This window comes from Gymnoscopelus braueri, assembly GCF_963280865.1.
Source record: "Gymnoscopelus braueri genome assembly, chromosome: 9".
NCBI classification, from domain to species: domain Eukaryota; kingdom Metazoa; phylum Chordata; class Actinopteri; order Myctophiformes; family Myctophidae; genus Gymnoscopelus; species Gymnoscopelus braueri.
Genome location: NC_137610.1, coordinates 15,619,369 through 15,631,309, shown reverse-complemented (window position 1 = coordinate 15,631,309; position 11,941 = coordinate 15,619,369). Strand labels below are relative to the sequence as shown.

At 35.7% G+C, this 11,941-nt stretch overlaps 1 long non-coding RNA gene across 1 annotated transcript in view; it reads left to right on the top strand.

The window, feature by feature from the left end:
* LOC308091885 overlaps positions 1-11,336 on the top strand; it is a 19,539-nt gene extending 8,203 nt beyond the window's left edge. The window contains exons 2-6 of the long non-coding RNA XR_013933753.1: positions 4,838-5,098; positions 6,557-6,613; positions 6,762-6,824; positions 9,046-9,102; positions 11,052-11,336. This is a non-coding gene — a long non-coding RNA (uncharacterized lncRNA). The remainder of the gene's footprint in view (positions 1-4,837; positions 5,099-6,556; positions 6,614-6,761; positions 6,825-9,045; positions 9,103-11,051) is intronic.
* Positions 11,337-11,941: the final 605 nt, after the last annotated feature.

Genomic DNA, 11,941 nt, shown 5'->3' with positions numbered 1-11,941 from the left:
CCACTGTATACGTGTATTTTTCAAAATGCATAGTACAGTAATTGATTACATGTACTTAGTTACTTTCCACCACTGTATAAATGTCTTTTTCGAAATGCATGTATGTCTTTCATAAAACATTAAATGCGATGCTCTTACTTTGAAGGCAACCGGAAACCTTATATTTGCTAGCTCAGAAACCGGATGTGTTATATTTGCTACCGGAACGGAGCTCACCACTCCCTCGGTCTCATTTCGTTTCCTTTAATGAATCAGTCTCTCTAGGCTGTGGATCCAAGACGGTCCGTCATGGATGGACTTCAACATAGTGTTTGCACTTTCCCCCCTTTTGGCCTGTAAATCTACATAAACGTTCAGATTTAAAATGTAAAGTGCTTATCCCATGGCCACGGATGTTACAATTCTGTTCGGGGCTGCAGACCTACCCGTATGTTCCGTATTGTTCAATAAAAAGCATTTTTATCCGATTGGTGGCCATTTTATCATAGAGTTGTAATGTATCAGAGTGCAATACTTCTCCCAACCGATAGGGTCGCGTAGTTGAATGCATATGGAGAAAATACGGAGAAAATGGCAACCGATCGGATTCAACTGCTTTTTATTGCACAATATGGAAGATACGGGTACATCTGCGGGCCCGTACACAATTGTAACATCCGTAGCCATGGGGTAAGTACTTTATATTTGAAATCTGAACGTTTATGTGGATGTACGGACCAAAAAGGAAGAAAGTGCAAACACAATGTTAAAGTTCATCCATGACTGACAGTAATGTATCAGGGCTAGGCTACTATGCTATGCTTTTGTGAAGAGTTCCGTTGTTGCTACATGTGGAAGCGGACCGCCACTTTCGAATTTGTCACTAGGACATTTTGTCAACACTAAATTCTATGGAGGATACTTAATGTCCTCTGTGTCATTTGTCAATTTCTTTAGCCAGTATAATTTATTTTATGTGTAGAATTACCATATTCGAACCTATTTACTTTTTATGAGTGCCCACTAGATGGCAGCATATAACAATAGCTAAATCTATACTTATGCCAACATTTTTGAAATTTTTAATTGAGTCATTGAATACTTTATTAACAGTTTGCAAAGAGTACAGAGGTACGATTTTACAATGATTGTTAAAAGGAGCCCCCTAGCTAGGGGCTTATTTCTGTGGTCCTGTAATTCTTCTGCCTACACATACGTCATAACCTAGTATCAGCGAATAGGGGAAGGGGATCATTGTCACGTGATGCCTTTGTTTGCCCCGGAGAAGCGTCAGCTGTCCTGAATCCGGGTCAAACAAAGGTGCTTATTGGTCAAAAACCCGGATGTGTGTCTCAAAAATAGAAATAGCCTACTCCCTACTTCAATGCATTTTATATAAATTGTTATGAAGAGAGGCTTGTGTAACTCTGTAGAGCGGTGTTTAACCGTACTCAAATTACAAAATATATTGCATTTGATTGACCGTTACAGAAAATCCATCAGTTCAGTCACTATAAACTCAGAAATAAAATACCATAACAGGCCTGCAGGGTGGGTCCCCACTCCCCAGCCAACTGAGAAATAGCCTATTTTCATTTCACTATAATTAAATACATTTGAGATTATTATCATACCATACAAATGGATGAGTTTGACTATTCTAATAATTTCTTTCAAATGACAACACCAGGAATTTGTTTCTGATGTACAAATATGACATCTAGCTAAATTAAACCAAAACATATTTTCATTTCAGGGTTTCCTGGACAGAATAATTTGAAATTGGGGTCAATTTTAGGGGCCAATGACATGAAAATGTTTGAAAACCCCTGAGACATGCAGTCAAAGGGGCTGACCTGAAGTTTCCATAGAGCTTTTCTGATAAACAGACAAGATTGGAATGTCTTGTTTGAGCCATAGTTGCTTCTCTTTCAGATTAGTCAACGATTAACCTATATATCCTAGACTTGTTAACCTTAAGTAAAACAGCTATATGCTCCCTTCCAGTCAGTTAAAGGTGCATATATATATATATATATATATATATATATATATATATATATATATATATATATATATATATATATATATATATATATATATATATATATACATTTGCATTTATTTATTATTATGTTTGTGTTAAATAGCTCTATATTCGGATAGTAGTCATTGCTATAGAATATTTGTCTGGATACCAATTTTATTCAATCAGGTGAGAGAACTCATACAACATACAGGATAAACAAGTGAAATTGGAGTGATGACACAAAGAATTAAGCAGACAATAAGGATGAAATTGACAACCCACCTGAAAATGTAGCCTATTTTGTCTTTATTAAAGATCTGGAGAGCTGGGAAATAACTGTTATTGAACAAACACTCTATCTATATCTATAGCAATAATTACTATCAGAATATAATAACAAAATACTTTTTGTTTTAACCAAAAACTCACTCAATCACTTACACAACCTTGAAAGTATTCAACTACCTGTAATAACACACAGACTACTCCATATGACTTGTAAGTTTCATGAATAACCTAATGTCTAAAATCAATGGATATGCATGTGCTTTTTGGGTTGCTACATTTAATTGTAAAAGGCCCCACATTGCCACTGTGTATCAGCAAGTATAACAATATTTCTGCTTTGTCCATATGCCAGCTGTGTACAGGGTGTACATCAGAGCTGAAAGACTCACCATTGTGGCACTGATAGTTGTTTGACTTGTCTGGATTCGAAAAATAGACTTCTTTCTGTCTGTGTAGGTCTGGAGTAGGCTACAGACCTTGCACAGAGGTCCCACTTGGCCAAGTGCCACCTGTAGGTCACATTTGGAAGTTGCACATAAAAACATAAAACTCCTATCACACCACCAGATTTCTACACAGGCTTCTGGTGAACAGAGCTGACTTTGAAATTCTGCTGATGTTCTGTAAAGCACAAACAGCTTCGTACAACAACAACAACAACAACATTTGACATCTTAACCACATATGAGCCTCGTACAGTAAGTCTCGGTATACCACATTTAAATTCAGGAGCTGGTAAAAAAAATATCTAGTTTTATACAATCTTAATACTTCTCCACATGGTATTATATCTTTTTGCTGGTATTATAAAAGTATTTTTGGCTCGTAACAGCACATTAGTGGATACACTAATGATACGTTTGTTAGCAGTTGATAGTACCAGGCCTACGTGTATATATTCACCGGTATACTGTTTCTTCTTTTATAAATATAGTAACATATCTCTCTGCAATAATGTTTGTATGTGCTGCTGTCTGTCTTGGCCATGACACTCATGTAAAATATATATTTTTTATCTCAACTATCACTATTCCCTTGCTGTATAATGTCTTTCTTTCTTTCTCTTTCTTTCTTTCTCTTTCTTTCGTGAAATAAATAAATGCAGACAGACATAGATAGGCCTACATACATACATACATACATACATGCATACATACAAAATTAATAATATTTACATCAATCCAAAAGTCACAAATTTATGTCATGCTAAACCCATGTAATAATGAAATGCTTTCAGTGCAGAGATAAGACCAAAGCTTGGATAATAGCACCTGTTTTCAACCAGAAATGTTAAACTAATAAGATGATTGCAGAGCATAGACGCATGGCCAATGTGCATAATGTCAGGGACAGGGTAATTGATTTGTGGGGTATTTTACATTGATTTTGAACAAAGTAAATGTTTGCGTAGGCTTTGTTATCAATTCCAATTCCTAACCTCCCATAATGCATTGTAGGCTAATCATGTCCATGATTAAAGTATAATCTTCCTTGTAAATACAAGTGTAAGTAAAGGGAAGGCCTTCCCCCAATGCTTGTGTTTCCTTTTGGCCAATGAAGCTGTATTCATTTCACATTCAGAGTCTGCTAGGCTGGTAAATTTGAACTGGTTGTGCTTCTTGTTGCTAGGCCAAGGAGCTTTTTAAGGAAATCTTCCACTGCAAAGCAACATGCGCAGTTTGATCTCACGTCTCATTGGCCAGTGATGGGGGTGGAGTATTAGAGCAGCAAAACAACACTGGCATACCCCAAATATTGATGGGTAGCTTCATTTTGGGGGAATGATTTGTTAGCTGTTTAAAACTTGAATTGAAAATGTGTGTGTGTGTGTGTGTGTGTGTGTGTGTGAGAGAGAGAGAGAGATTATGATAAATTTGGTTTATTATGCTATTATGACAATTAGTTTAACTTTGTTCTATTATTATTATCATTATTCACAAGACAATGGTACAAACTCATGAAAACATGTATACCTGCCTCCTTCTTAAGAAAGGTGTTGTAAGATGGTTATGTTTTGCATGCTTGAATTGATTGATTGATTGGTACAGTTCCATACAAAAGGATGATAAAAGGATAGACCCAGGAAAGCAACTATGGCTTGTTTCCATTGGGGTCCTGAAAACTTGTTTGTATGTATACAAACGAGATTCATCACATTATCTGTAGTTCATTAATTGCACAAAATAATTGCAATTCGACAGAGAATTAAAACCCAGAATTATTAGTCTGTGGTGTCTGGGGGGCAGAGGTGGCCATTTTTAAGGTTAACTGTAAAACTTAAAAATTTTGGAACACATACCTAATTAGATATAGTCTAATAATGGCATCTAGTGAGTGACTGGAACTGAAAAGTATTAACTGACCTGGCAGTCAGTTAAAACTTTTCAGTTCATTTAGCATCAATTCATTGGCCTATGGTCCATGTGTGATTTGGACTGATCAAACTGTATTTTCTTCCTATCGTATGTAACTACATGACAAAATACAGTGTGTGAGCCATAGTTATAATATATCTAATGTATTCTAAATATGTGTGAGCAGCAGGGTTCCTGCCGGCCTGGAGGACACAGAGGAAGTTGAGCGCGCTTACGTTGATAGAAAGGGGGCTGAGCTATGACGGATAACACCCTCAGCACAACCAGGGGAAGAAGACAGACACAGCAGAGGAAGGCGAGCATGGAGGACGGGATGGAGAAGAGACCTGCGATGCAGCCAGAGAACACGCCAAAACGACGAAAACCGTCCAAAAACATGACTCTAGCCCGTGCCGACGAAGGGGGATAGTGAAGTCCTGAGCAATGGGTAAGATTTTTTTTAAGTGGAAACGTTTTTTACTAGTTGTAAGACCGAGTTGGAGGTACATGGCAATATGGTGGAAAGAACGACAGCTAGACGCGGTGTTGTTAAAATGGCCATGGTGTGTCCTTCAGCCAAGAATAAAGAAAACCATTTTCCTGACTGAATCTATGTTTGGTTGTGCTCTTGTTCACGAGATAAGCATATTTGTCACCCGTGTTCATAGTTTACTTCGGTCATGTTAAGGGATGCACTTTTGTTAGGGAGCTTTATGGTGTTTTTACAACCTACGCATTTTAAAATGTGCTTTGTCCTTGAAAGGGCAAATGCCCTTGTCTGAATTTGTGAGTAAAATGACAAAAACTAGCCTTATTTCGATGAAAAATGATCACTGAGGTGCTCTGATCTCAATACAAGCATATTTACTCACTATTTGGTTTATTTTCGTTATATTTAACATTTATGGCTTTTTAATGACATTTCAATTTAAAATAAAATAAAAACCTTGAATAGTTATAACATTAGTAGAATCCTAAGTTTGGAAGTGGAGAATACAAAATCATTTCAATAACTTGCCTGTGTTTATCATATTAAAAAACCAGTTTAAATAAATTGTGACATTGTAAGAAATCTAAAAACTAAATATCAGTGACCACATTTGCCTATTTCTAAACATATATACTCAAAGTTGACACATGTCTTGTTAACTGAAGCTTATAATGTAAAAATAAAAGAAAAAGAGCAAGAATGGTTCGAAAAACAAAATAGGGTGTTGGCTTTTAACCCTTTGAGGTCTTGAATGGAGAAGCCATTTAAATATTTACATTAATTTAGTTTCTACTTCTTGATACTACATCTGTAAATTATCTGCACTTTAAAGTTAGGAAACATAACCCAGTATGTGAAGAATGTAACATTTTGGAGGAATAAAGACTACTGCACCAAAATTAAATAAAAAAATAAAAGCTTTTTTTACACCCTAGTCTCTCATCATTATTGTCTATTTAAGACTGCTATTACATACACATTTGAAACAATGTAACATGGTAGATTAAACATGACTTCTGTTCAACATAACTGTTATGTTGAATGTAAAAATAGGTATTTGACATGTATCACTGTATTACACACAACAAATGTATTTCTCCCGCATTACTCCCAATGGAATATAGATTCTAATTGACCGAACTGCATTGTTGCAGATATATTGTGGCATTTAAACCATACAAATATATATAATATATATATATATATTGAATTGGCACTAAACATATATATGCTTGAATCATCCAAGGTTTTTCAACAACATATTGCCTTCTACTTATTGCATTCTGCCAACCTTATCAACATAAATCAAAATAAAAAATAACAAGAACTTAAGTCATCTGCTTATGCCAACTGGAGTGGTGATTTTTGTGAAGTTTTGGTGTCAACACTAATCATTGCTAATATTTTATGTTTTAGGGATTCCGTTGACCATTCACGAAAGAAGAAAGCGAATCTTCTAACTCAAGAGAAATGGTATGTTTATGTGAAGGTCGCATTTTGAATATTCTGCTGTGTTCGTAACGTACTAAGACGTATTTTCTGCTGCACATACAACCAACCAGTAGGGTGTGCTGTTCTCACTTTTGTTTTATGAATCTTTCTTTTTGTTCCCATTTTAAAGGTGTCGCATTTAGCTCCGATGGAACCAAAGGATTGAAAATGTCTAACACTTAAATGGAGACTTGTAAGTGTAAATACATAAAAATATATTGTATATATTTACGGTTATTGTGATTGAAGAACTTAATTTTCCTATTGGTGTATATGCACATTTAGATTGTTTTTAGTTTACGTATCATATCCTGCTTACTTAACTACTAATACAATAAATTTAAAATACATTTAAAATTGAGAACAATTTTGTCCCGCCCCCTTAACCTGTGATGTCATACTGAATGAATCGAAAGATGGAAAATATTACCGTGGTATCCAACTTGGTTTGAACGGAATTTTCTTGTTCAATACATTTTCTTGTTCAATACATTTCTGACAATAAGAATTGCAAATTATGCGAGTCCAAAACATGACTTCCGCCAGGGTATATTCACTGTGCTGTCATTATTACACAAGGATTTGGATCAGTAAGGAATCCAAATAATTAATTTAGAGCAGTATAACATGGAACAGTGTGGACAGTAACCTATTCAACGTTATCAATTATATATGCCTTGAATCGCTACGGTAGTTTGACTAGCTAGCTAACCTGACGCCATTGAATCCTCAACCAATTCATCCTCCACCTAAAACGCGTGACGACAAATCGCAAACAATGATCACAATTTACTCCGTGGCTCATATTCGATAAATTATTAAACGCAATTTGGTTGTAGACAAGATTCTCAACAGCATCTGTAAAAACATTTTTTAACGTGATAGTGACAATATAGGTCGGCACAAAGAAAATAATTGTATGATCGTAAGCTAAAGAACCATAGCGTCGGCAATACAACAGCATCCACTTTATATCGTACATTAATCAGTTCAAAGTAGAATTTGCGATTGTTTACATTTTCTCCATACATGCATTTTACCAAATTTATTTAAGTAGTCATGGACATTTTAATTTAGTTCATAGATCAATGTTATTATCTATAGGGACTATTTTAGGCTTGACTTCTCATATCAGTCCATATTTAAAATTGCATCAAAACGATAACGTAACGTTGACATATAGATGTTCACTGTGTTTGGATTAGCCACAGTAAAAAAGTTTCAATTATCTGTACAGGCTAAACATCACAAGTATAAATTAAAAAAAAGAAGAAAAAACTGCATTTCATTTTACAAATGGACTACTACGGATTTGGATGAAACTTTTGCAGTGGCTGTCATCACATACATTTTTGTTGTTGCAATTAAGTAATTTACAAGCCAAACAACAGTAATACACATTTTGTAAATGAGCTTGAAGCCCATTGGAAGATGTGAAGTGAGAGATAATGTCTGGTATATAGCCATAACACCAGCTTATGTCACCACCATTACAAAAATCGTAAAGAAGGGAAATTGTGTCTGTAAATGCACTATGAACATCGTAAACAATACTGATCGACTCAAATCAGTTCTAAGTGGCATCACTGCCTTAATATTACAATTTAGCCTACCATAACACTTGAAATTCCATGTGGAGAATTCAATCCATTTCTCCTGTATGACTAGGCTTTACCAATAAACACAATTGGCTGTATTTGCGGGTGGGAAGCCAGCATGGTATTATGTCCTTGTCTAGCAACCCCTGCTGGTTGATCGGGGTATCTTTTCACTAGGGGCGGGATCTGGGGGAGATTGCGTGAACCTAACTTCACTCTACGCTCTCCCTGTGAAACTCTTAGCTGACAGGTGAAAAGAAACACCTGGGCTGGTGCCTGTGTATTGTCACACATTGTAGTCTACACCTCCCCAGCTCAACTGTGTGTGGGAGGGGTCAACGACAGCAACAACTGCAGTACACATGGGAATTGGCAACAACTAAATTGGGGAGAAAATTTGAAGAAATCTCAAGCCATGAAGATGCATCAATTTAGTAACTGAGAACAGACAAAATACAATTTCTTATCACTTAACAGGAAGATTAGCATTTTGACTATGCATCTATAATTGCTCTTGTGGTAGAGGTTAAATTGGCATGTAAATTGTAATTCAGTTTAGAATAGTTGTGTACAGGCCAGGGAAAGATGGCTTGACTGTATTGTGGAAATACATATAACTTGAGTGACTTGGGGTGAGGACAGAATTTGAGAGACTGCAAGAGTTATTGCAAGTGAAACTTGACACTAACATCGTTCATTTCCATACTGTTTTCTTTTTGTGTGTAATTCAATAGTCCCCCCTTCCAAATACACACTACACTGTTGGCACACTAGTTCCATAATGGGGATTTCATTATTTTTCTTCATCACTTACAGAGTGGAGACGTGGACTGACTCTGTGGTACTCAATCCTTGAAACAAGAAGTCAGCACTGTAAGTATATCATGTTTTGTTAGAATGGGCTGCTTAGTCAAACATTAGTGTAAACTCTTGTGATTACGTTCTGCAGTGCTGACGATGGGAAATTACTTTTTTTCAATATGAAATGATTAGCTCTTAGTTTTCCTGGCAAAGTAATCTTTGGATATGAGAAATTCTTGCATGTATAAGAATAATTATTGTTGTTGTGGAAAAATTAGAAACTTGTGCTGTCGGTTAATCATAGTCCTTACATGGCAAAACTTTTTTTTTTTTTTAAGAGTAAATTATTGAATTAAACTTTTTACATAATTATTCTTTCCTCAACATTTCTGTGCACTGGAGTAATCGATGACTCTTGATCAAGTTTTTAATTAGTTTTATGCTATGGCCTTCTCATGCAATATTTTTGGGCGGTGAAACCGCCCCTATATGTGAGGTTTGGACATTACACCCCCCCAACCCTGCGCTGTGATTGGCCACCAGTGTACCCCCCTAACCCTGCACCGTGATTGGCCAATCACAGTCTATTCAGGACTGTGATTGGCTAGTGAAACATGACACATGTGCATAGCCCTATAAATAGGACTATGCACTTAAAAAACACATTTATGTTTTTTTTTTAAGTTAGGGGTGTACAATGGTTGGTTTATTATATATACTACTTTTCTTTAAGTGAACTTCCATCACTGTGATGACCACTGTGACCACACCGCCCACTTCACACTGGGTGTGATTTTTTTAAGCTCTATACAACTGCTTCGATTTGTGCATTGCAAAGTTTTTTACAGCTTGATAGTATTTCTCCCCCCCCCCCCCCCCCACACACACAAAAATATTTATGTATTTCTTTGACTGGGAAAGAAAATAACACATTTTTCACAAGTTTATCAAAGGCCATTTTATCTTCTGAGCTTTAAAGGTGGATGTAGGACTTGCCTGCATTTGGAAGAGTTTCATTCAAATAATGTACTTACACCTTAGTGTGTGTGTGGGGGGGGGGGGGGGGTGCTTGTTTCAAACTTATAGCAGAGTGGGTTTGACTTTACATACCTATACAATTTGCTTATTGTATTTGTTTTAGGCGTGTCAAGGTAATGGGTACATTATTGTGCATTTTTTCCCCAATGTCATGCATAACCCAGGCTAGCATGTAGGCTAAGCTGCCCCTGGTCTCGATAAATCGCATGTCGCACCCCTTGTGGGCAGTTGATGTTAGTACATGCTTTCTTTTCTATTTCTGGTAGCTTGGTGGAAGTTTGATGATGAATGTTAAAGAGTGCATCAACTCTGCTGAGTGTATGCATCATCCTGAGGTTTTCATTGTTACTTTTTAAATTAATACTAATTCGGGCTAATTTGCTATTCAAATAAACTAAACTAATTCATCGTGTATATAATTCGGACTTATAGCTGCGTGATATTTCACCAGCATTCATTTGGCTGGTTTACCATAACAACTATTTTTTATTTTTTATAAAAGATATATTTGGAGGACTCCCTTTTTCCCGGCATAGGCTAACAATAATTCTAAGGTTGTGTTAGCAAGCGTAAAAAAATCTATTCATCTGTTATTTAGAGTTTTTTATTTGACCATATTTGTCAATGCGATCAGAGCACTTGTAGCTATGATTAGCTTGATTCATGGTGACAATTAATTGTCAATTACCAATTTATTAGCACGTTTGTACATTAGCTTCTATGCTAGCCTCTGCTCTACTTCATATTCGCTTCTTTACTTAAGCAGATTAGTGGTCCACTTCTATCTTGCTTTAGCTGAATAATTGATAATAATAAGCTTAAAAAACACTATCGTATTCGGTTAGCTTTAAGCTAGCTGAATACGATAAGTGTTTTTGCCATAACTTAGCAATGCCTTTTTTAGCGGTGGACAGTACAACGTTATTCATTTTCAAATGCGTTGTGGGTTTACATAATTTTCCCTCTTTTGTTTATCTATTAAGACTCCATTCAACTGGATATTGCTGGAGCGGAGACAACGTTGGTTGCTATGAAGATGGCAAGTAATGCGCCACATTTTGAAAAGATGAAGCTTTATTTTTCCCTGGACGACTTTTGACATTTGGATTTTTGTTTTTGAAACCTGGACATCAGAGAGCTCTTTGGAAATACTGGATGTTCAGTGGACTACTTGAAAATGACATTGTACTTTTTGGAAGAAAAAAAAATCAGCCTTTGTACGTTTGATATTCAAATGTTGACTTTTAAATAAACTGTATGTCTTCCTATTTTTTCCCCTGGCTTTCCTGTTTTATTAGCAAATAGGTATGCTGTCTAAATGTTTATAAATACGCAAATAAGGTTTAGCACGATGTTAATCGTCGTAAACTTTTAATCCAAAGATAATGTTCTAAATTAACAGTACATCTTGGCATTACATATTTAAAAAATAAATGAAGAATTAAGAGTTTACACTAACCATGTGCCAGTAAACATATAGACTTTGCCCATAACTTTATAAGTTAACATTGATATAATACATTATTGCTTGCTTTCTATTATGATCCCTTGATTGCTATAATATTCTCTTGGTTATCTGAAGTTGCTTTATAATTTCTTAATGCCCATCTGGTATAAATAGATTTATTCCAATAATCTACACTTTTACTAATACATACAAACAGTTGAAGGTTGCACTTTTCTATAGGCTTGTATCACAGAATTAAAACAGCCTTTAGTCTGTTCTGAAATGGTTTCCAAAGGCTGTGTAAAATGGCTCCTGATGCCCTGTTTCCTGTCTTCACAGGAAGTGATGTAAAAGATGCAGAACTAGATATTTAATATATATTCACAACCTCTGCAATGTTCTAACTTATAGTATGGAGTAAAAGAG